Source organism: Heterodontus francisci, chromosome 31, assembly GCF_036365525.1.
Source record: "Heterodontus francisci isolate sHetFra1 chromosome 31, sHetFra1.hap1, whole genome shotgun sequence".
NCBI lineage: Eukaryota > Metazoa > Chordata > Chondrichthyes > Heterodontiformes > Heterodontidae > Heterodontus > Heterodontus francisci.
The window spans coordinates 12,196,995-12,223,689 of record NC_090401.1 but is presented as its reverse complement, the minus strand read 5'-3'; the positions used below and the strand labels follow the sequence as shown (position 1 = coordinate 12,223,689).

At 44.5% G+C, this 26,695-nt stretch overlaps 1 protein-coding gene across 8 annotated transcripts in view; it reads left to right on the top strand.

Moving 5' to 3' along the window:
• The first annotated feature begins 464 nt into the window (after positions 1-464).
• col16a1 (collagen, type XVI, alpha 1) overlaps positions 465-26,695 on the top strand; it is a 628,911-nt gene continuing 602,680 nt past the window's right edge. For 7 of the 8 annotated variants that reach the window (XM_068011107.1, XM_068011111.1, XM_068011108.1 and 4 more), the window contains exon 1: positions 663-956. The gene's annotated coding sequence lies outside the window, so the exon portion shown is untranslated. Of the gene's footprint in view, positions 530-662; positions 957-26,695 lie in introns of those variants that run through there. The other variant, XM_068011105.1, reaches the window with a different exon arrangement.

Here is a 26,695-nt window from a genome sequence, read left to right as displayed (position 1 = left end):
TGCAACGAATTACCTCAGGCAGTGACATGTTGACACTATGTTATTTGAAGAATCTGTATGAGACACAATACAGGAATAAAGAACACTCGGGATTTGTGTCAACCTGGTTATTTCAAATTGAGATTTTCCCAAGGTGACTCAGACCTTTGGATATTTACTGGACACCAGATTGAAATAGTTGGTGGCCATTTCCAACACAGCCAGGATGGTATCTGTAGATTGTATAAGCTCAGTCCTGGTGGTCACCTTGGTCAACATCTGCCTGGCAGGAGTGGCCAAACAATTGGGGACAACGGAGACCTCAATACTGGCAACTAAGAAAGGACATGTCTGCACTAAAGACCATCTTACTTCAATATCCCATTGCCTGCACTGATCCAGTCAAAAGCATCCCGCCTCCTTACAAAGTATTTCTATTTTACAATGTCCCGCCAACTCAATCCTTAAACCAGATGTGAGTTTGAAGTCAGCATCGATCGTCAGTTGATGTCTGAACATCCGCAGTCAAACGTCTGGCTCTAAAAGAAAAGCAAGTTTGTGCAGAGTTTCTAACTTTTTCCACGTTTGTTTTTGGTTAAGTATTGTTGCGGGTTGCTCTTGGATCGGGAGCGGGTTTACATTCCTGCACGTCCCAGAGTTGTGCCATTCCCATTCGGGACCCCTTCTGAACTCGTCTGCAGCTCCTGTCTGGGCAAGTCTGAGTGGGGGGGAAGAGAGAGAGAGGAAGCGGGGGCTCGGTATATCTTCCATCCAGGAGCCCAGGTGATTATCAGGAACACAGTGAGGACAGCCCAGGAAAACTTTCACTGAATGATTTAGGGGGATCCAATTCTAAAAGGGAAAACTAACTCGCTGTGTGAGAGAGAGAGAGGGAGAACGAGAGGTCCCAGACATACCTTCAAACCCACTCAACCTGCCCTCAGGGGATTTACTCAGAAGACTCGCTTGTACAAAGGGTAAGTTTGGAAACTTCTTGACTGTCTCTGTAAACTTCTCCGGTGATCTGAGTGTGTTTGTGTTTTATAAGGAGTCTGTCCCTTCACTGGACATGTTTTCAGAGTTTGACTGTGGTTCTGCTGTGGGAGTGAGGGTTTTGTGAATCAGCCTCTTCTGTGCATTGTCTGCTTACTGACATTTGCCTTTGTAAAGGAAGCGGGGCTGCGGTGCGTTCCCGGGGACTGGACTGGCTGGGAGTCCCATTAAAGCGGAATGTGATACCTGGGAGCCCCAATACAGAGCGTGATGGAGAACAGGGGAGTCCTGGAGAAACTGGGTAGATCAGGGCATAAATTAGGGGGTTTGCCAATCGTGTTTTTGAGGAGAGATTCAGCTACTGTGAGCTGTAGTCCAGGCTGCTAAATTAAGGCGTTTTAAAATGGTTTATTAATGAAACCACAATTCAGACTGACTCCCAAGTTCATACTCATTGTCCCCTCGCCTGCTTCATACTGACTCTCCCTCCAAAGGTTATGTAGAAGAGTGTGAACTTTGTACAGCAATCCCTGGAGCGTGTCAGTATGTGCAGGAAGTTCGCTGCATTGTGTTAGGAGTATCAGCAGTCCCTGGAATTGTCATTATTAATACAGGACTCTGGAATTGTGTCAATATCAATACAGAGCCCTGGAATAGTGTCAATATCAATACAGAGCCCTGGAATAGTGTCAATATCAATACAGAGCCCTGGAATTGTGTCAATATTTATACAGGGCTCTGGAATTGTGTCACTATCAATACAGAGCCCTGGAATTGTGTCAATATTTATACAGGGCTCTGGAATTGTGTCAATATCAATACAGAGCCCTGGAATTGTGTCAATATTTATACAGGACTCTGGAATTGTGTCAATATCAATACAGAGCCCTGGAATTGTGTCAATATTTATACAGGGCTCTGGAATTGTGTCAATATCAATACAGAGCCCTGGAATTGTGTCAATATTTATACAGGGCTCTGGAATTGTGTCAATATCAGTACAGAGCCCTGGAATTGTGTCAAAATTTATACAGGGCTCTGGAATTGTGTCAATATCAATACAGAGCCCTGGAATTGTGTCAATATTTATACAGGGCTCTGGAATTGTGTCAATATCAATACAGAGCCCTGGAATTGTGTCAATATTTATACAGAGCCCTGGAATTGTGTCAATATTTATACAGGGCTCTGGAATTGTGTCAATATCAATACAGGGCCCTGGAATAGTGTCACTATCAATACAGAGCCCTGGAATTGTGTCAATATTTATACAGGACTCTGGAATTGTGTCAATATCAATACAGAGCCCTGGAATTGTGTCAATATTTATACAGGGCTCTGGAATTGTGTCAATATCAATACAGAGCCCTGGAATTGTGTCAATATTTATACAGGGCTCTGGAATTGTGTCAATATCAGTACAGAGCCCTGGAATTGTGTCAATATTTATACAGGGCTCTGGAATTGTGTCAATATCAATACAGAGCCCTGGAATTGTGTCAATATTTATACAGGGCTCTGGAATTGTGTCAATATCAATACAGGGCCCTGGAATAGTGTCACTATCAATACAGAGCCCTGGAATTGTGTCAATATTTATACAGGGCTCTGGAATTGTGTCAATATCAATACAGGGCTCTGGAATAGTGTCACTATCAATACAGAGCCCTGGAATAGTGTCAATATTTATACAGGGCTCTGGAATTGTGTCAATATCAATACAGGGCCCTGGAATAGTGTCAATATCAATACAGGGCCCTGGAATAGTGTCACTATCAATACAGAGCCCTGGAATTGTGTCAATATTTATACAGGGCTCCGGAATTGTGTCAATATCAATACAGGACTCTGGAATTGTGTCAATATCAATACAGGGCCCTGGAATAGTGTCACTATCAATACAGAGCCCTGGAATTGTGTCAATATTTATACAGGGCCCTGGAATAGTGTCAATATCAATACAGGGCCCTGGAATAGTGTCAATATCAATACAGAGCCCTGGAATAGTGTCAATATCAATACAGAGCCCTGGAATAGTGTCAATATCAATACAGGGCCCTGGAATTGTGTCAATATTTATACAGAGCCCTGGAATTGTGTCAATATTTATACAGGGCTCTGGAATTGTGTCAATATCAATACAGGACTCTGGAATTGTGTCAATTTCAATACAGGGCCCTGGAATAGTGTCACTATCAATACAGAGCCCTGGAATTGTGTCAATATTTATACAGGGCTCTGGAATTGTGTCAATATCAATACAGGGCCCTGGAATAGTGTCAATATCAATACAGAGCCCTGGAATAGTGTCAATATCAATACAGGGCCCTGGAATAGTGTCACTATCAATACAGAGCCCTGGAATTGTGTCAATATTTATACAGGGCTCTGGAATTGTGTCAATATCAATACAGGACTCTGGAATTGTGTCAATATCAATACAGGGCCCTGGAATAGTGTCACTATCAATACAGAGCCCTGGAATAGTGTCAATATCAATACAGGGCCCTGGAATAGTGTCAATATCAATACAGAGCCCTGGAATAGTGTCAATATCAATACAGGGCCCTGGAATAGTGTCACTATCAATACAGAGCCCTGGAATTGTGTCAATATTTATACAGGGCTCTGGAATTGTGTCAATATCAATACAGGACTCTGGAATTGTGTCAATATCAATACAGGGCCCTGGAATAGTGTCACTATCAATACAGAGCCCTGGAATAGTGTCAATATCAATACAGGGCCCTGGAATTGTGTCAATATTTCTACAGGGCTCTGGAATTGTGTCAATATTTATACAGGGCTCTGGAATTGTGTCAATATCAATACAGGGCTCTGGAATAGTGTCAATATTTATACAGGGCTCTGGAATTGTGTCAATATCAATACAGGACTCTGGAATTGTGTCAATATCAATACAGGGCCCTGGAATAGTGTCACTATCAATACAGAGCCCTGGAATAGTGTCAATATTTATACAGGGCTCTGGAATTGTGTCAATATCAATACAGAGCCCTGGAATAGTGTCAATATCAATACAGAGCCCTGGAATAGTGTCAATATTTATACAGGGCTCTGGAATTGTGTCAATATCAATACAGAGCCCTGGAATAGTGTCAATATCAATACAGGGCCCTGGAATTGTGTCAAAATTAATACAGGGCCCTGGAATTGTGTCAAAATTAATACAGGGCCCTGGAATTGTGTCAATATTTATACAGGGCCCTGGAATTGTCAATATTTATACAGGGCCCTGGAATTGTGTCAATATTTATACAGGGCTCTGGGAGTGTGAGAGTATTTATACAGGGCCCTGGGTGTGTCAGAATTTATACAGGGCCCTGGGAGTGTGTCAGAATTTATACAGGGCCCTGGGAGTGTCAGTATTTATACAAGGCCCTGGGAGTGTGTCAGTATATTTATACAGGGCCCTGGGAGTGTGTCAGTATTGATACAGGGCCCTGGAATTGTGTCAATATTTATACAGGGCTCTGGGAGTGTGTCAGAATGTATACAGGGCCCTGGGAGTGTGTCAGAATTTATACAGGGCTCTGGGTGTATGTTAGTATATTGATACAGGGCCCTGGGAGTGTGTCAGTATTGATACAGGGCCCTGGGAGTGTGTCAGTATTGATACAGGGCCCTGGGAGTGTGTCAGTATTTATACAGGGCCCTGGGAGTGTGTCAGTATTTATACAGGGCCCTGGGAGTGTGTCAGAATTCATACAGGACCCTGGGAGTGTGTCAGAATTTATACAGGGCCCTGGGAGTGTGTCGGTATTTATACAGGGTCCTGGGAGTGTGTCGGTATTGATACAGGGCCCTGGGAGTGTGTCAGTATATTTATACAGGGTCCTGGGAGTGTGTCAGTATATTTATACAGGGCCCTGGGAGTGTGTCAGTATATTTATACAGGGCCCTGGGAGTGTGTCGGTATTTATACAGGGTCCTGGGAGTGTGTCAGTATATTTATACAGGGCCCTGGGAGTGTGTCGGTATTAATACAGGGTCCTGGGAGTGTGTCGGTATTTATACGCGGCCCTGGGAGGTTTTCGGTCATTACATGGACGATTCTGTCAATATTTGGAGCAAGTCGCAGGATTCATTGAAGCACGTAATCATACAGAATGGAAGGAAGCCATTCAGCACATCATGTCTGTACCAGCTCTTTGGAAAAAGTTGCAGCTGCAGCTCCTGGAAGCCCGGGTTTCAGAGCTGGAGCGGCAGCTGGGGACACTGTGGAGCATCCACGAGGCGGACAGTATTGTGGATGGCACGTAGAGAGGTGGTCACACAGCAAGCTCAGACCCCACAGGCAGGAGGGGAATGGGTGACCACCAGGTAGAGCAAGAGGACCAGGCAGACAGTGCAGGAATCGCCTGCGGCTATTCCCCTGCAAAACAAGGTATACTGCTTTGGATACTGTTGGGGGGAATGGCCTCTCGGGGGAAAGCAGCAACAGCCCATTTCATTGCACAGAGGAGGAGTAAAAAGTGTGGCAATGCAATAGTTATCGGGGATTCAATTGTAAGGGGAATAGATAGGCGTTTCTGTGGCCGCAAAAGAGACTCCAGGATGGTATGTTGCCTCCCTGGTGCTAGGGTCAAGGATGGCTCAGAGTGGTTAGATGACATTCTGGAGAGGGACAGTGAACAGCCAGTGGTCGTGGTACACATTGGTACAAACGACGTAGGTTAAAAAAAGGATGAGGTCATAAAAGCAGAATATAGGGAGCTGGGAAGTAAGTTGAAATGTGGGACCTCAAAGGTAGTGATCTCAGGATTACTACCAGTACCACGTGCTAGTCAGAGTAGAAATAGCAGGATATATTGGATGACGACAAAGAACAAAGAACAGTACAGCACAGGAACAGGCCATTCGGCCCTCCAAGCATGCGCCGATCTTGATGCCTGCCTAAACTAACACCTTCTGCACATCTGGGGCCCATATCCCTCTATTCCCTTCCTATTCATGTATTTGTCGCTGTCGTATCTGCTTCCACCACCTCCCCTGGCAGCAAGTTCCAGGCACTCACCACCCTCTGTGTAAAAAAAAAAAACCTGCCTCGCACATCCCCTCTAAACTTTGCCCCTCGCACCTTAAACCTATGTCCCCTGGTAACTGACTCTACCACCCTGGGAAAAAGCTTCTGACTATCCACTCTGTCCATGCTGCTCATAACTTTGTAAACCTCTATCATGTCGCCCCTCCACCTCCGTCGTTCCAGTGAAAACAATCCGAGTTTTTCCAACCTCTCCTCATAGCTAATGCCCTCCAGTCCAGGCAACATCCTGGTAAACCTCTTCTGTACCCTCTCCAAAGCCTCCACGTCCTTCTGGTAGTGTGGCGACCAGAATTGCATGCAATATTCTAAGTGTGGCCTAACTAAGGTTCTGTACAGCTGCAACATGACTTGCCAATTTTTATACTCTATGCCCCGACCGATGAAGGCAAGCATGCCGTATGCCTTCTTGACTACCTTATCCACCTGCGTTGCCACTTTCAGTGACCTGTGGACCTGTACGCCAAGATCTCTCTGCCTGTCAATACTCCGAAGGGTTCTGCCATTTACTGTATACCTCCCGCCTGCATTAGACCTTCCAAAATGCATTACCTCACATTTGTCCGGATTAAACTCCATCGCCATTTCTCCGCCCAAGTCTCCAACCGATCTATATCCTGCTGCATCCTCTGACAATCCTCATCCTTATCCGCAACTCCACCAACCTTTGTGTCGTCCGCAAACTTACTAATAAGACCAGCTACATTTTCCTCCAAATCATTTATATATACTACAAACAGCAAATGTCCCAGCACTGATCCCTGCGGAACACCACTAGTTGCATCCCTCCATTCAGAAAAACACCCATCCACTGATACCCTCTGTCTTCTATGACCGAGCCAATTCTGTATCCATCTTGCCAGCACCCCTCTGATCCCGTGTGACTTCACCTTTTGTACCAGTCTGCCATGTGGGACCTTGTGAAAGGCTTTATTAAAGTCCATATAGATAACATCCACCGCCCTTCCTTCATCAATCATCTTGGTCACTTCCTCAAAAAACTCAATCAAATTAGTAAGACACGACCTACCCTTCACAAAACCATGCTGTCTCTCGCTAATAAGTTCGTTTGTTTCCAAATGGGAGTAAATCCTGTCCCGAAGAATCCTCTCCAATAATTTCCCTACCACTGACGTAAGGCTCACCGGCCTATAATTTCCTGGATTATCCCTGCCACCCTTCTTAAAGAAAGGAACAACATTGGCTATTCTCCAGTCCTCTGGGACCTCACCTGTAGCCAATGAGAATGCAAAGATTTCTGTCAAGGCCCCAGCAATTTCCTCCCTTGCCTCCCTCAGTATTCTAGGGTAGATCCCATCAGGCCCTGGAGACTTATCTACCTTTAATGCTTTGCAAGACACCCAACACCACCTGCTTTTTGATAATGAGATGACTGACACTATCTACACTCCCTTCCCTAGGCTCATCATCCACCAAGTCCTTCTCTTTGGTGGATACTGATGCAAAGTACTCATTTAGCACCTCGCCCATTTCTTCTGGCTCCACACGTAGATTCCCATCTCTGTCCTTGAGTGGGCCCACCCTTTCCCTGGTTACCCTCTTGCTCTTTATATACGTATAAAAAGCCTTGGGATTTTCCTTAATCCTGTTTGCCAATGAATTTTCATGACCCCTTTTAGCCCTCCTAACTCCTTGCTTAAGTTCCTTCCTACTGTCTTTATATTCCTCAGGTGCTTCGTCTGTTCCTAGCCTTCCAGCCCTTACAAATGCTTCCTTTTTCTTTTTGACTAGGCTCACAATATCCCGCGTTATCCAAGCTTCCCGAAACTTGCCAAACTTGTCTTTCTTCCTCACAGGAACATGCTGGTCCTGGATTCTAATCAGCTGATGTTTGAAAGACTCCCACATGTCAGATGTTGAAGTCACCACGTGGCTGAACAGATGGTGTGAGGCGGAGGGTTATACCATCCTGGGGCATTGGGACCAGTTCTGGGGGAGGTGGGACCAGTACAAACTGGACAGGTTACACCTGGGCAGGACTGGGACTGATGTCCTAGGGGGAGTATTTTCTAGACTGATTGGGGAGGGTTTAAACTAAAATGGCAGGGGGATGGGAACCTTTGCAAGGAGTCAGAGGAGGGGGGATCAAAGACGAGAACAAAAGACAGTAAGGGGAATAAGAAAAGTGATAGGCAGAGAAATCAAGGGCCAGAATCAAACCGGGTCACAGTGAAAAATAGTGGGAAGGGGACAAGTAATGTTCAAAAGACAAGCCTTAAGGCTTTGTACCTTAATGCGCGGAGCATTCGCAATAAAGTGGATGAATTAATCACGCAAATAGATGTAAACGGGTATGATATAGTCGGGATTACGGAGAGATAGCTGCAAGGTGACCAGGGATGGGAAATGAACATCCAGGGAAATTCAGTATTTAGGAAGGACAGATAAAAAACAAAAGGCGGTGGAATTGCATTGCTGGTTAAAGAGGAAATTAACACAATAATGAGGAAAGATATTAGCTCTGATGATGTGGAATCGGTATGGGAAGAGCTGAGAAACACTAAGGGGCAAAAAACGTTCATGATCGGTTGTATATAGACCCCCAAACTGTAATGGTGATGTTGGGAATGGCAATAAACAGGAGATTAGAGATGCATGCGATAAAGGAACATCTGTAATTATGGGTGAATTTAATTTGCATACAGATTGGACAAATCAAATTAGTCCCAATACCGTAGAGGAGGAATTCTTGGAATGTATATGGGATGGTTTTCTGGACCAATACGTTGAGGAAACAACTAGAGAACAGGCCATCCTAGACTGGGTATTGTGTAATGAGAGAGGAATAATTGACAATCTAGTTGTGCGAGACCCCTTGGGGGCGAGCGACCATAATATGATAGAATTCTTCATCAAGATGGAGAGTGGCGTAGTTGATTCTGAGACAAGGGTCCTGAATCTTAGTAAAGGAAACTACGAAGGTATGAGGCGCGAGTTGGCCATGACGGATTGGGAAACGTTACTTAAAGGGATGACGGTGGATAGGCAATGGCAAACATTTAAAGAGTGCATGGATGAACTGCAACAATTGTTTATCCCTGTCTGGAGCAAAAGAAAACTGGAAAGGTAGCCAAACCGTGGCTTACAAGGGAAATTAGAGACAGCATTAGATCCAAGGAAGAGGCATATAAATTTGCCAGAAAAAACAACATAGCTGAGGATTGGGAACAGTTTAGAATTCAGCAAAGGAGGACCAAGGGATTGATTAAGAAGGGGAAAACAGAGTAAGAGAGCAAGCTTGCGGGGAACATAAAAACTGACTGTAAAAGTTTCAATAGGTATGTGAAGAGAAAAAGATTGGTGAAGACAAATGTAGGTACCTTACAGTCAGAAACAGGGGAATTTATTATGGGGAACAAAGAAATGGCTGACCAACTAAATGCATACTTTGGTTCTGTCTTCACAAAGGAGGACACAAATATCAGACCAGAAATGTTGGGGAACACAGGGCTTAGTGAGAGAGAGAGGAACTGAAGGAAATCAGTATTAGTAGAGAAATGGTGTTGGGGAAATTGATGGGATTGAAAGCCGATAAATCCCAAGGGCCTGATGGTATGCATCCCAGAGTACTTAAGGAAGTGGCCCTAGAAATAGTGGATGCATTGTTGGTCATCTCCCAAGATTCTATAGACTCTGGAACAGTTCCTACAGATTGGAGGTTAGCTAATGTAACCCCACTATTTAAAAAGGGAGGTAGAGAGAAAGCAGGGAATTATAGACCAGTCAGCCTGACGTCTGTAGTGGGGAACATTCTAGAGTCCATTATCAAAGATTTTATAGCAGAGCACTTGGAGAGCAGTGGTAGAATCAGGCAGAGTCAGCATGGATTTACAAAAGGGAAATAATGCTTGACAAATCTACTAGAATTCTTCGAGGATGTAACTAGTAGAGTTGATGAGGGGGAGTGAGTGGATGCGGTTTATTTGGACTTTCGGAAGGCTTTCGACAAAGTCCCACAGAAGAGATTATCATGTAAAATTAAAGCGTATGGGATTGGGGGTAGTGTATTGCGATAGATAGAAAATTGGGTGGCGGACAGGAAACAAAGAGTAGGGATAAATGGGTCTTTTTCCGAATGGCAGGCAGTGACTAGTGGGGTACCGCAAGGATCGGTGCTTGGACCCCAGCTATTCACAATATACATTCATGATTTAAATGAGGGAACTAAATGTAATATCTCCAAATTTGCAGATGACATAAAACTGGGTGGGAGGGTGAGTTGTGAGGAGGATGCAGAGAGGGTTCAGGGGGTGATTTGGACAAGTTGAGTGAGTGGGCTAATGCATGGCAGATGCAGTATAATGTGGATAAATGTGAGGTTATCCACTTTGGTAGCAAAAACAGGAAGGTAGATTATTATCTGAACAGCTGTAAACTGAGAGAGGGGAATGTGCAGCGAGACCTGGATGTTCTCGTACACCAGTCGCTGAAGGAAAGCATGCAGGTGCAACAGGCGGTAAAAAAGGCAAATGGTATGTTGGCCTTCATAATGAGAGGTTTTGAGTACAGGAGCAGGGATGTCTTGCTGCAATTATACAGGGCCTTGGTGAGGCCACATCTGGAATATTGTGTGCAGTTTTGCTCTCCTTATCTGAGGAAGGATGTTCTTGCTATAGAGAGTGCAGCGAAGGTTTACCAGACTGATTCCTGGGATGGCGGGACTGATGTATGAGGAGAGATTGAGTCTGTTAGGATTATATTCGCTGGAGTTCAGAAGAATGAGGGAGGATCTCATAGAAACCTACAAAATTCTAACAGGACTTGACAGGGTAGATGCAGGAAGGATGTTCCCGATGGTGGGGGGAGTCCAGAACCAGAGGTCATAGTCTAAGGACTAAGATGAGGAGAAATTTCTTCACCCAGAGAGTGGTGAGCCTGGCATCATTCTAGTAAATCTCCTTGCACCCTCATCAAGGTCTTGATATTCTTCCTAAAGTGTGGTGGATGGAATTGGGCACAGTTCTCTAGCTGAGGCCTAACCAGTGTTCTATAAAGGTTTAGCATAACTTCCTTGCTTTTGTACTCTATTCCTGTATTCAGAAAGCCAAGAATCCCGTATCCTTTTGCAAAAGCCTCATCAACTTGTCCTCCCACCTTCAAAGATTTGTGCACACACACCCCAGGTCTTTCTATTCCTCTACCTCATCATTGCCCCATTCTTCCTTCCAATGCCTGTTTGGCATTTTTTTAACCCAATGTTTTTTCCAGGTGACCATTAATTTTGTCCCCATTTATTGTTCCTAGATGTTTTCCCAACAAGTTGGTGAGGCTGACTAACCTGGGGTTACCTCTCCCCTTTTTTAAACAGGGGTGTAACATCTGAAACTTTCCAGTTGCTGCCATATCTAAGGAGGATTGAAAGATTTTGGCCCAAGCCTCCATTATTTCCACCGTTACTTCCCTCAGCAACTGAGGATGCATCACATCTGGACAGAGTAACCTTTCTATTTAGAGAACTGCTAATATTTTAAGTGTCTTTGTCTATTTTTCCCATCTGATATCCCCTTTACTACTTCATTGGCAGTATATTCTTCATAAGGATAATTATGTTTTCGTCCCGAATCAGCATGACCATTCTTTTTGTTTTTCCTTTTATTCTTTATATGTTTTAAAAAGACTGAAGTCCCCCATTATCAGTACTCTATTGTTATACATCTTTTTGAAATGTGCTTGCAGATTTGTTCCTCTATCTTCTTTCCACTATTTGGTGGTCTACAGTATTCACCCAACTGTGCACCAGATCAAGAAGTGTCTAGGAATGTTATTTATATGGATTTCCAATGGGATTCAATAAGATTCCACAAGGGGACTGGGAACAAAAGTGAGGGTCCCCAGCAACGGTGTCTGGTGCCAACACACAGGGGCTGGCACCATGTTTAAAGGGCTGCAAGCCCTTAGGAGAGATTTTAATTTTTAAAGGAATATTGTCAAAGGTTATTTAATAAAAATTAAATGCATGATGGAGGTCCTTACCCATCAATGCCCCCCCCCCCCCAAAAATGTTTTTTTACAGGACATTCGCAGAAAAGAAACTTTATTACCAACCCTCACTTTCCCCCCCAACCTCTTTACATCTGCCCTTCAACCCCTTCCCACCATCCCCACATCCAATCAAAAGTGTTTCCCCCACTCCTCCACCCCTCCCGCCCTGAAAATTCTATTCCTCGCACTCCCCACCAGGTTTTCGCCTTGGAACTCCGTGTGGAGTTTCAAAAGTGCGTGGAGCACGAACGGCGGCCATAATGTTGGTATGGGATGGCCACCGCCTACAGGTAAGTTTATTTACATATGATTAATGTTAATTTCCATATGCTGATGAAGGGCCTGCTGCCAGGCGGCGGTGGGGGGTGGGGGGCCGCACCGAGGTCCTCCTGCTGCCGCTAATATGTGGTGGGCCCTTTGCGACGTGGCGGGTCGAGGCGGGCCTCTTCCCGCAGAATTTTACCGGCCCCCGCACCGCGACTCGCGGCATCGAAGGGCTAGTAAAATTCAGCCCAGTATTGCAGATGTGGTCTCACCAAAACCCTGTACAATTGCAGCAAGATTTCCTTATTCCTGTACTCCAATCCCCTCGCAAAAAGGCCAACATGCCATTTGCCTTGCTAATTGCTTGCTGTACCTGCATGTTAACTTTCTGCGTTCCTTGTACATGCACATCCAAGTCTCTTTGAACATCGACACTTACAAGTTGCACACCTTTTAAAAAATATTCTGCTTTCCTGTTCTTATAACCAAAGTGCATAACTTCACTCTTCCCTACATTATACTCCATCTGCCATCTCACTTAACCTGTCAACATCTCTTTGCAGTCTCTCTGTGTCCTCCCCTTACCTTTCCACCTACTTTTGTATCATCAGCAAACTTCGATACATTATTCTCTCTGTCTCTTCATCTAAGTCATTAATATAGACCGTAAAAAGTTGAGGCCCCAGCACTGATCCTTGCAGCACTCCACTATTTACTGCCTGCCAACTTGGAAATGCACTGTTTATGCCCACTCATTGCTTCTTGTACGTTAACCAAGCCTCTATATCCATGCTAATATATTACCCCCAACTCCTTAAGCCCTTATCTTGCCTATTAACCTTTCGTGTGGCATCTTATCGAATGCCTTTTGGAAATCTAGGTATACTATATCTTCTGGTTCCCCTTTATCTCCCCTATTAGTTCCATCCTCAAAAAGCTCTAATAAATTTGTCAAACTGGATTTCCCTTTAATAAAACCATGTTGACTTGTTATAATCATACTGTGCTTTTGCATTGTTAAGACTTACTCAATAATAGATTCCAGCATTTTCCCAATGACTGACGTTAGGCTAACTGGTCTGTAGTTCACCGTTTTCTCTTTCCCTCCTTTCTTGAAAAGCAGTGTAGCATTTGCCAACTTCCAATCTGATGGGACCATTCCCGAATCTAAGGAATTTTGGAAAATCGTAGCTAGCACCTCCACTAAATCTGCAGCTATCTCTTTTTAGAACCCTAGGATGTAGGCCATCAGGTCCTGGGGATTTGTCAGATTTTAGTCCCTTAATTTTCTCTAATACCTTTTCTCTGCTGATATGAATTTCCTTAATTTTCTCACTCTCTTTAGCTCCTAAGTTACTGTCTATTTTTGGATTGAAACTGATGTCTTCTACTGTGAAGTTTCTAAATTGGGGGAAGGCAAATTTTACAAAAGTGAGGGGTGTGACCTGGCGAAGGTGGACTGGATACAGTTACTAGAAGGAAAATCAGTGGCAAACCAGTGGGAGGCATTCAAAAGCGAGATACTACAGGCACAGTGTAGGCATGTCCCCACAAAGATAAAGGGTGGTACTGCCAAATCTGGAGCCCCCAGGTTATCTAGAAGCTTCCAGGAGAAGTTAAAGCAGAAAAAGAAAGGTTATGACGATCACAAATATCTTAATACTTTCAAAAGCCTAGAGGAGTGTAGAAAGTGCAAGAGTGAAGTAAAAAAGGAAATCCGAAAAGCAAAGAGATGACATGAAAGTTGATAGGTAGGTAAAATCAAGGAAAACTCAAAAATGTTTTATGAGTATATTAAGAGCAAGAGGATAACTAAGGAAAGGGTGGGCCTTTCAGAGGTGAACTTGTATGTGGATGCAGAAGGTGTAGGGAGGGTTCTTAATGAGTTTTTTGTCTTTCCAAAGGAGAGGGTTGATGTAGAATTTGTAGTTAAAGAGGAGGTGTGAAATATTAGATACAATAAGCATAATGAGCGAGAAAGTACTAGAGAGTCTGACCTTGGTGGTGGGTAAATTGTTAGAATCAATTCTGAGGGACAGGATGAACTGCCACTTAGAAAGGTATGGATTAATCAGGGTTAGTCAGGATGGATTTGTTAGGGGAAGGTTGTGTTTTACCAACTTAATTGAGTTTTTTGAGGAAGTGACAGGAGGATTGATGAGGGTAATGCAGTGGATGTTGTCTAAATGGATTTTAGTAAGGCATTTGACAAAGTCCCACATGGCAGACTGGTCAGTAAAATGAAAGCCCATGGGATACAGGGGAATGTGGCAGGATCCAGAACTGGTTCAGGGCCAGGAAACAAAGGGTAGTAGTCGACAAATGTTTTTGCGAATGGAAAGCAGTTTCCAGTGACGTTCCACAGGGCTCAGTGTTGGGTCCCTTGCTGTTTGTGGTATATATTAATGATTTGGACTTAAATATAGGAGGCATGATTGGGAAATTTGCTGATGACACGAAAATTGGCCGTGTAGTTAATAGTGAAGAAAATAGTTGTAGACTCCAGAATAATATCACTGGTTTGGTTGAGTGGGTGGGAAAGTGACAAATGGAATTCAATCCAGAGAAGTGTGAGGTAATGCATTTGGGCAGGACAAATGAAGCGAGGGAATACACAATAAACGGGAGGATATTGAGAGGAGTAGAAGAGGTGAGTGATCTTGGAGTGCATGTCCACAGGTCCCTGAAGGTGGCGGGACAGGTCGATAGAGTGGTAAAGAAAGCATATGGATTGCTTTCCTTTATTGGCTGAGGTATAGAATGCAAAAGCAGTGATGTGATGCTGAAACTGTATAAAACACAGGTTAGGCCACAGCTGGAGTACTGCGTACAGTTCTGGTCACCACATTACATAAAGGACATAATTTTTCTGGAGAGAGTACAGAGGAGATTTACAAGAATGTTGCTCGGGCTTGAAAGTTGCAGCTATGAGGAAAGATTGGATAGGCTAGGGTTGTTTTCCCTGGAACTGAGGAGGCCGAGGGGAGACTTAATTGAGGTGTACAAAATTATGAGGGGCCTAGATAGAGTAGACAGGAAGAACTTATTTTCCCTGGCGGGGAGGTCAGTTTCCGGGGGACACAGATTTAAGGTGATTGGTAGATGGATTAGAGGGGACATGAGGAGCAACTTCTTCACCCAGATGGTGCTGGAATTCACTGCCACCAATGGTATTGGAGGCAGAAACCCTCAATTCTTTTAAAAGATACCTGGACATGTACCTGAAGTGCTGTAACCTGCAAGGCTGTGGACAGGTGCTGGAAGGTGGGATTAGAATGGGCTGCTAGTTTTATCAGCCAGCATGGACATGATGGGCTGAATGGCTTCCTTCTGTGCCTTAATTGTTCTCTGGTTTTATGGTTCGAAGACAGACACAAGGTATTTGTTCAATGCCTCTGCCATTTCCTCATTCCCCATGATAATTTCTCCTGTCTCTGCTTCTAAGCGACCAACATTTACTTCAGCTACTCTCTTCCATTTTATATACTTATAAAAGCTTTTACAATTGGTTTTTATACTACTGGTTAGTTTACTCATATCCTATTGTTACATTTTTTATCAACTTTTTGGTGGCCCTTTGCTGGTTTCTAAAACACTCCCAATCCTCAGACTTGTTAGTCTTTTTTGCAACATTGTAAGCCTCTTCTTTTAATCTAATACTATCCTTAACAGTGTTCAAATCACACGCAGCTTCCACAGTGCAGACTGCAACACCGACCACTCCCTGGTGTGCAGCAAGGTTAGACCAAAGAAGTTGCATCATTCCAAGCAGAAGGGCCACCCGCGCATCAACGCTAGCAGAATTTCTCATCCACAGCTGTTACAAAAATTTCTAAATTCACTTGTAACAGCCCTTCAAAACACTCCCACAGGGGATGCTGAGACCAAGTGGGCCCACATCAGAGACGCCATCTATGAGTCAGCTTTGACCACCGACGGCAAAAGTGCGAAGAGAAATGCAGACTGGTTTCAATCTCATAATGAAGAGCTGGAACCTGTCATAGCCGCTAAGCGCATTGCACTGTTGAACTACAAGAAAGCCCCCAGCGATTTAACATCCGCAGCACTTAAAGCAGCCAGAAGCACTGCACAAAGAACAGCCAGGCGCTGCGCAAACGACTACTGGCAGCACCTATGCAGTCACATTAAGCTGGCCTCAGACACCGGAAACATCAGGGGAATGTATGATGGCATGAAGAGAGCTCTTGGGCCAACCATCAAGAAGATCGCCCCCCTCAAATCTAAATCAGGGGACATAATCACTGACCAACACAAACAAATGGACCGCTGGGTTGAGCACTACCTAGAACTGTACTCCAGGGAGAATGCTGTCACTGAGACTGCCCTCAATGCAGCCCAGCCTCTACCAGTCATGGATGAGCTGGACATACAGCCAACCAAATCAGAACTCAGTGATGCCATTGATTCTCTAGCCAGTGGAAAAGCCCCTGGGAAGGACAGCATTACCCCTGAAATAATCAAGAGTGCCAAGCCTGCTATACTCTCAGCACTACATGAACTGCTATGCCTGTGCTGGGACGAGGGAGCAGTACCCCAGGACATGCGCGATGCCAATATCATCACCCTCTATAAAAACAAAGGTGACCGCGGTGACTGCAACAACTACCGTGGAATCTCCCTGCTCAGCATAGTGGGGAAAGTCTTTGCTCGAGTCGCTCTGAACAGGCTCCAGAAGCTGGCCGAGCGCGTCTACCCTGAGGCACAGTGTGGCTTTCGTGCAGAGAGATCGACTGTTGACATGCTGTTCTCCCTTCGTCAGATACAGGAGAAATGCCGTGAACAACAGATGCCCCTCTACATTGCTTTCATTGATCTCACCAAAGCCTTTGACCTCGTCAGCAGACGTGGTCTCTTCAGACTACTAGAAAAGATTGGATGCCCACCAAAGCTACTAAGTATCATCACCTCATTCCATGACAATATGAAAGGCTTTCACATGCGTTCAAGTCCTCTGAAGAAGGAATTTTCCTCCACACAAGATCAGGGGGCAGGTTGTTCAACCTTGCCCGTCTAAGAGCGAAGTCCAAAGTACGGAAAGTCCTCATCAGAGAACTCCTCTTTGCTGACGATGCTGCTTTAACATCTCACACTGAAGAATGCCTGCAGAGTCTCATCGACAGGTTTGCGTCTGCCTGCAATGAATTTGGCCTAACCATCAGCCTCAAGAAAACAAACATCATGGGGCAGGATGTCAGAAATGCTCCATCCATCAATATTGGCGACCACGCTCTGGAAGTGGTTCAAGAGTTCACCTACCTAGGCTCAACTATCACCAGTAACCTGTCTCTAGATGCAGAAATCAACAAGCGCATGGGAAAGGCTTCCACTGCTATGTCCAGACTGGCCAAGAGAGTGTGGGAAAATGGCGCACTGACACGGAACACAAAAGTCCGAGTGTATCAGGCCTGTGTCCTCAGTACCTTGCTCTACGGCAGCGAGGCCTGGACAACATATGTCAGCCAAGAGCGACGTCTCAATTCATTCCATCTTTGCTGCCTCCGGACAATACTTGGCATCAGGTGGCAGGACCGTATCTCCAACACAGAAGTCCTCGAGGCGGCCAACATCCCCAGCTTGTACACACTACTGAGTCAGCGGAGCTTGAGATGGCTTGGCCATGTGAGCCGCATGGAAGATGGCAGGATCCCCAAAGACACATTGTACAGCGAGCTCGCCACTGGTATCAGACCCACCGGCCGTCCATGTCTCCGCTTTAAAGACGTCTGCAAACGCAACATGAAATCCTGTGACATTTATCACAAGTCGTGGGAGTCAGTTGCCAGCGTTCGCCAGAGCTGGCGGGCAACCATAAAGACAGGGCTAAAATGTGGCGAGTCGAAGAGACTTAGTAGTTGGCAGGAAAAAAGACAGAGGCGCAAGGGGAGAGCCAACTGTGCAACAGCCCCGACAAACAAATTTCTCTGCAGCACCTGTGGAAAAGCCTGTCACTCTAGAATTGGCCTTTCTCGCCACTCCAGGCGCTGCTTCACAAACCACTGACCACCTCCAGGCGCGTATCCATTGTCTCTCGGGATAAGGAGGCCCAAAAGAATACTATCCTTAACTTCCTGAGTGTGCCACGGGTGGGTCTTTCTGGCTGAGGTTTTGTTTTTCAAAGGAATGTATTTTTCTTGAACATTTTAAATTGTTTCTTTAAAGGTTTCCCACTGTTCATTCACCACCATACCTTTTAGTCTATTTACCCAATTAACCTTAGCCAGTTCTCCCCTCATGCCCACCTAATTGGTTTTGTTTAAGATTAAGATTCTTGTTTGTGATTGGAGCATGTCACTTTCAAACTTAACATGGAATTCAGTTGTATTGTGATCACTGTTTCCCAATGAATCTTTTACTATGACATTGCTTATTAACCCTGCTTCCTTACACAATACTAGATCTAAGATAGCTTTATCCCTAGTTGGCTCCACAATGTATTGCTGCAAGAAACAGTCCCAAAAACATTCAACAAATGCATCTTCTAGACCAATCCTGCCAATTTCATTATCCCTGTCTATATGAAGATTAAAATCCCCCACATTTATTACATTACCTTTGTTACAAGCTACAATAATTTGTGTTTAATGCTCTGTTGAATGGTAGAACTACTGTTAGGGAGCCTATAAACTACTCCCACCAGTGTCTTCTGATTCTTGCTATTCCTTATTTCCACCCAGACTGATTCTACTTTATGATCTTCTGAGGCCAGATCCTTTTTCACAAATGCCCTCATGTCATCCTTTACCATCAGTGCTACCCCTCCTCCTTTGCTATTCTCTTTTTCTGAAATATTGTGTACCCAGGAATGTTTATTTCCCAACCTTGATCACCATGTACCCATGTCTCTGTAATGGCGATTAGATCTAAGTCATGTACCCCTATTTGTGCCATTAGTTCATCTATCCTATTGCAGGTGCTTTGCGCATTCAGATATTGAAACTTTATTTTCATTTTTTTTGCTTCTATTCCCTTCAATTACCTTATTTGCTGATGTACAATTTCTGTCCCTTCTTGTCTATATGTACCTACATGTTAAATTTCTGTGATTCATGTAAAAGGACATCCAGGTCTCTCTGAATGCAAACATTTTCTAGTCTCACCATTCAAAAAACATTCTGCTTTTTTTTATTTTTTTCTACCAAAGTGGATAATTTCACACTAAGTCACATTGTATTCTTGCCCACTCACTCAACATGGCTATGTCCCTCTGCAGCATCTTTGTGTCCCCTCAACACTTATCTTCCAACCTAACTTTGTTTTGTCAGCAAACGTGAATATATTACACTCAGCTGCCTCATCTAAGCCATTAATATAGATTGTAAGTAGCTGAGGCCCATGTACTGATCCTTGCGATACCCTGCTAGTTACAACCACGAACTGGAAAATGTCCTGTTTATTCCTACTCTCTGTTTTCTGTCCATTAACCAATTCTCAATTCATACTCATATATTATCACCATCCTGTGACTTCTAATTTTGAGTAATAACATCTTGAATGGCACCTTTGGCCTTTTGAAAATCCAAATACACGACATTCATTGGTTTCGTCTTGCCCATCTTTAACGGAATACAGCGTTCAAAGGTGCTTCACGGGCATTATAAAAGAAATTATAACACCAAGGAGATATTGGGCTGGATTTTACAGCACCCCCCCACTGACATCGGGGGTCATGGCTGGGGGGTGGATGGAAAATCTCTGAGAGAAGCCTGCCATGGCCTCGACGTCGGGAAGGCCTGGCTTGATATTGCTGGTGGCGGTGAGGCTTCTTGGCGGTGCCCCTCCGCACCCCCACCCCCACCCCCCCCCCCCCCGCCGCTCGGCGACGGGAGCAGCATTAACACAGTCAAAAAAATGAAAATGAAATCATTTAAATACTTCTCCACTCCCACCCTCCATTCTGTTTGGAGATCCAATGCAGGACATTGGTGGGGAGGGAGGAGCAGTTAAGTGTTTCAGTATGGTGGTTGGGGGAGTGGGGTCAAACTGTTCTAATTGGTGGAGGTGAAGGGGTTGAAGTTAAATGTTTATGAATTTTGGGGGAGAAGGTCAGGTAAACAAGGTAAGTATTTGGGGGGGGGGGTGGTGAGAGGCAAGGAATTAACTGAATGAATATTGGGGGGAGATGGGAGAAGTGGTAGAAAATGTTTTTAATTTTTTAAATTAAATCAAAAATGCCGATTCCTTTAAATATTTAAATGAAATGTGAGGGCTGGAAGCCCTTTAAAAATGGCGTTGGTGCCGGACGCTGTTGCCGGAGATGGACCGCCCGCCCCCTCCACGTCATCTGGGGGAGCGGTCCGCCATGGCCATTTAATTGAGCCACCGCGTTTAATATCACAGCGGCTCCGCGACGAACGGTCCATGCGTAAACCATAGTTTACGGCTGGCGGCGGCAATGTAAAATCCAGGCCATCATGCCAGATGACCAAAAGCTTGGTCAGAGGTAGGTTTTAAGGAGTGTCTTAAAGGAAGAAAGGGAGGTGGAGAGGTGTAGGGAGGGAATTCCAGAGCTTAGTGTCACCAAAGGTGATGCGATTAAAATCGGGAATGCTCAAGAGGTCAGCATTAAATGTGCACAGATATCACGGAGGGTTGTAGGGCTGGATGAGATTACAGAGATAGGGAGGGGTGAGGCCGTGGAGGGGTTTGAAAAGAAGGATGAGAATTTTAAAAGCAAGATGTTGCTTGACCAGGAGACAGTGTAATTCTGGAGGACCTCAAGTTTTCATGGGATGTGAGCGTCACTGGCCAGGCCAGCATTAATCACCCATCCCTAATTGCCCTTGAGAAGGTGCTGGTGAGCTGCCTTTTTGAACCACTGCAGTCCATGTGAGGTAGGTACACCCACAGTGCTGTTAGGAAGGGAGTTCCAGGTTCTTGACACAGTGACAGTGAAGGGACGGCGACATAGTTCCAACTCAGGATGGTGTGTGGCTTGGAGGGGAACTTGCAGGTGGTGGTGTTCCCATGCATCTGCTGCCCTTGTCCTTCTAGGTGGTAGAGGTCGGGGGTTTGGGAGGTGCTGTCTAAGGAGCCTTGGTGAGTTGCTGCAGTGCATCTTGTAGATGGTACACACTGCTGCCACTGTGCGTCGGTGGTGGAGGGAGTGAATGTTTGTAGATGGGGTGCCAATCAAGAGGGCTGCTTTGTCCTTGATGGTGTCGAGCTTCTTGAGTGTTGTTGGAGCTGCACCCATCCAGGTAAGTGAAGAGTATTCCATCACACGCCTGACTTGTGCCTTGTAGATACTGGACAGGCTTTGGGGAGTCAGGAGGTGAGTTACTCACTGCAGGATTCCCAGCTTCTGACCTGCCGTTGTAGCCACAGTACTTATATGGCTACTCCAGTTCAGTTTCTGGTCAATGGTAACCTCCCAGGATGTTGATAGTGGGGGATTCAGCAATCGTAATGTCGTTGAATGTTAGGGGGAGATGGTTACATTCTCTCTTGTTGGAGATGGTCATTGCCTGGTATTTGTGTGGCACAATGTTACTTGTCACTTATGAGCCCAAGCCTGGATGTTGTCCAGGTGTGGCTGCATTTCCACACGGACTGCTTCAGTATCTGAGGAGTCACGAATGATGCTGAACATTGTGTAATCATCAGCGAACATCCCCACTTCTGACCTTATAATGGAGAGAAGGTCATGGATGAAGCAGCTGAAGATGGTTGGGCCTAGGACACTACCCTGAGGAACTCCTGCAGTGATGTCCTGGAGCTGAGATGATTGACCTCCAACAACCACAACCATCTTCCTTTGCACTTGGTATGATTCCAACCAGTGAGCGCTAGTTCACTGCAGTCTAGAGATAAGAAAGCACAAATGAGGGTTTCAGCAGCAGATGAGCTGAGGCAGGGCAAAGTCGGGTAATGTTACAGAGGTGGAAATAGGTGGTCTTAATGATGGTGCAAATTTGTGGTCAGAATCTTGATATCAACTATTACACATGGGTTGAGAACAGACAGTTGCTAGGGAGAAGGATGGAGTTGGTAGCTATGGAACACAGTTCAGAGTCAGGACCAAAGACAATGGCTTATTTTTCCCAATATGTAATTGGAGCAAATTTCTGCTCATCCAGTACTGGAAGTCAGATAATCTGTCACTAATTTAGCAACAGTGGTAGAGTTGAGAAAGCTGGTGGTGAGGTAGAGCTGGGTACATGTGGAAATTAACAATGTGCTTTCAGATGATGTCACAGAGGGGCAGCCTGTATCGAATCATAGAATGGTTACAGCACAGAAGGAGACCATTTGGCCCATCAAATCTGTGCCAGCTCTCTGCAAGAGCAATTCAGCTAGTCCCACTCCCCTGCCCTTGCTCCATAATCCTGCAATTTTTTTATCTTCAAGTTCTTATCCTATTCTATTTTGAAAGCTGCAATTGAACCTGCCTCCACCACACTCTCAGGTAGTGCATTCCAGATCCTAACCATGTGCTGTGTAAAAAAATGTTTTCTCTTGTCGTCTTTGGTTCTTTTGCCAATCACCTTAAATCAGTATCCTCTGGCTCTTGACCCTTCTGCCAAAGGGAACAGTTTCTCCCTGTCTGCACGGAATAGACCCCTCATAATTTTGAACACCTCGATCAAATCTCCTCTCAACCTTCTCTTCTCTAAGGAGAACAGCCCCAGCTTCTCCAAACTCTCCTAGTAACTGAAATCCCTCAACACTGGAACCAGTCTCGTAGATCTTTTCTGCATCTTCTCCAAAGCCTTCACATCCTTCCTAAAGTATGGTGCCCAGAATTGGACACAATACCTCCAGTTGAAGCCAAACCAATGTTTTCCAAACATTCATCATACCTTCCTTGTTTTTGTACTTTATGCCACTGTTTATAAAACCCAGGATCCTGTAGCCCTTTTTTAAGCACTTTCTCAACCTACTCTGCCACCTTCAACAATTTATGCACATATACCCCCAGGTCTTTCTGTTCCTGCACCCCTTTTAGAATTGCATCCTTTATTTTATACTGCTTCTCCTAATTCCTCCGAACAAAATGTATCACTTCACACTTCTTTGCATTAAATTTCGCCTGCCCACTCCACCAGCCTGTCTATGTCCTCTTGAGGTCTATCACTATCCTCACAGTTCATGATACTTCCAAGTTTTGTGTCCTCTGCAAATTTTGAAATTGTGCCCTACAAACCCAAGTCTAAGAAATGAATATCGATCAAGAAAAGCAGTGGTCCTAGGGAACTCCACTTTAATAAAAGCAAAATACTGCAGATGCTAGAAATCTTAAATAAAAACAGAAAGAGCTGGAAATACTCATAGGTCTGGCAGCACCTGTGAAGGGAGAAGCAGAGTTAACGTTTCAGGTCTATGACCCTTCATCAGAACTGACAAAGGTTAGAAATGTAATAGATTTTAAGCAAGTAAAGCAGGGGGAGGAAGAGAACAAAAGGGAAGGTGTGTGATTGGACAGAGAGCCGAAGAGATTAACTGACAAGGAGGTCATGGGGCAAAGGCAAAGAGAGTGTGCTCATGGTGTGGTGAAAGACAAAGCATTAGTGCAGAGGGAGTGAAGATCATAATAAGAACTAGGAGCAGGAGTAGGCCGTCCGGCCCCTCGAGCCTGCTCCGCCATTCAATAAGATCTTGGCTGATCTTTTCGTGGACTCAGATCCCCTTACCCGCGCTTAAAGACGGAATAATGTACAGCCCTAGTCAAAAGCACAAACATGAAAAATCCAGTTTAAGGCAGGCACATGGTAAAAAAAGATAAAATAAAATAATAATACAAAGGGGCCAGTCATGCTCTGAAATTATTGAACTCTATGTTCAGTCCGGAAGGCCTGAGTGCCTAATCGGTAAATGAGGTGCTGTTCCTCGAGCTTACATTGATGTTCACTGGAACACTGCAGCAGGCCAAGGACAGACATGTGGGAATGAGAGCAGGGGCGTGTGTTGAAATGGCAAACAACCGGAAGCTCGGGGTCATGCTTGCGGACTGAGTGGAGGTGTTCCGCAAAGTGGTCACCCAATCTGCGATTGGTCCCCCCAGTGTAGAGGCGACCACATTGTGAGCAGTGAATACAGTATACTAAATTGAAAGAAGTACCAAGTAAATCACTGCTTCACCTGGGAGGAGTGTTTGGGGCCTTTGATGGTGAGGAGAGAGGAGGTAAATGGGCATCATGTTGGAGATGGCGGAAATGGTGCAGGATGATCCTTTGGATGTGTAGGCTGGTGGGGTGGAAAGTGAGGACATGGGGAGCCCTGTCATGGTTCTGGGAGGGAGGGGAAGGGGTGAGGAAAGAAGTGCGGGAAATGAGTCAGACATGGTTGAGGGCCCTGTCAACCACAGTGGGGTGGCGGGGGGCGTGGAATCCTCGGTTGAGGAAAAAGAAAGACGTTTCAGGAGCGCTGTTGTGGAAGGTTGCTTCATCAAAATAGATGCGCGGAGATGGAGAAATTGGGAGAATGGAATGGAGTCCTTCCAGGAAGTAGGGTGTGAGGAAGTGTATTCGAGCTGGCTGTGGGAGTCACTTGGCTTAAAATAATATTAGTGGGCAGTCTATTCCCAGAGATAGAGACAGAGAAGTCAAGGAAGGGAAGGGAAGTGTTGGAGATGGACCATGTGAAGGTGAGAGAAGGGTGGAAATTAGAAGCAAAGTTGAAGAAGTTTTCCAGTTCAGGGCAAGAGCAGAAAAATACGGTCATTAATGTAACAGATAAAGGGGGAGGGGACCTGAGTTGGACTGGAACAAGGAAAGTTCGACATCCTCCACAAAAAAGACAGGTATAATTGGGGCCCATGGGGGTACCCATAGCAACTGGGTGTCAAACATGATTTCCCTTTCATAAATCCATGTTGACTCTACTTATATGATTTTCTAAGTGCCCTGTTATCACATCCTTACTAATAGATTTTTGCCTACCACTGATAAGCGAATTGGCCAATAATTCCCCATTTTCTCGCTTCCTCCTCCCTTAAATAGCAGGGTTATGTTTGTTATCTTCCAGTCCTTGGGAACTATTCTAGAATTTAATTAATTCTGGAAGATCAAAAGCAATGCATCCACTATCTCGGCAGCCACCTCTTTTAAAAACCTAGAATGCAGGTTGTCAAGTCCAGGAGACTTATTACGTCTTAGTGACATGGTGGTGTAGTGGTAAAGTTACATGATTTAAATACTCTAGATAGGCCAGGTTAATTTCCTGGGGATATGGGTTCAAATCCTACCATAGCAGTTGGTGAAATTCAATTAATTAAAAAATCTAGAATTAAAAGGTAATCTCATTGATTTTTTAAAAAAATCCGTCTGGTTCAGGAATGTTCTTTACGGAAGGAAATCTGCCATCATTACCTAACATCATGGCCTAACAAGCCACTCAGTTCAAGGGCAATTCGGGATGGGCAACAAATGCTGGCCTTGCCAGGGAAGCCAACATACCATGAAAGAATTTTTTTTTTAAAGTCCCATTAATTTCTCCAGTAATATTTCTTTACTAACACTGATTTATTTAAGTTCCTCATTCTCGCTAGACCCTTGGTTCCCATTATTTTTGGAATGCTTTTTGCTTCTTCTACCATGAAGACAAAGTATTTGTTTAATGTCTCTACCATTTCCTTATTCCCCATTCTAATTTCACCTGTCTCTGCCTTTAATGGGCCCATATTTACTTTCACTAATCTATATATATACCTGTAGAAACATTTACAATCTGTTTTTATGTCTCTTGCTATTCTGTTCTTATATTGTCGTTCCTCTTTCCTGACAATTGTTTGGTCCTCCTTTGCTTAATATTAAATTCCTTGCAATCCATAGGCCTACTACCCCCTTTTGGAAACATTATAAGCCTCTTCCTTTGATTTAGTACTATTTTTAAATCTTCCTGTTAGCGACAGTTGGACCATATTTTCTGTGGAGTTTTTTTGCCTTAAAAGAATGTATATTTGTTGCAAAATGTATATTAATTATTTAAATGTTTACCATTGCTTGTCTACCATCATATTTTTAATGTAGTTTCCCAATTTATTAAAAACCAACTTGCCCTTCATTCCTACATAGTTTTCGTGTTTAGATTTGAGTCCCTAATTTCAGATTTAACTAAATCACTTTCAAACTCAACATAAAATTCTATCATATTTTGGTCATTCTTTCCTAGAGGCCCTTTACTATCAGGTTATTAATTAACTCCTTTTCACGGCATAATACTAGATCCAAAATAGCCTGTTCCCTAGTTGGTTCATAGAATCATAGAATGGTTACAGTACGGAAGGAGGCCATTCGGCCCGTCGAGTCCATACAGGCTCTCTGTGAGACTAATTTACCTAGTCCTCCTCTACAGTCCTTTCCTGTAGCCCTGCGACTTTATTCCCTTCAGGTGCTTGTTCAATTCTCTTTTGAAAGCCATGATTGAATCTGC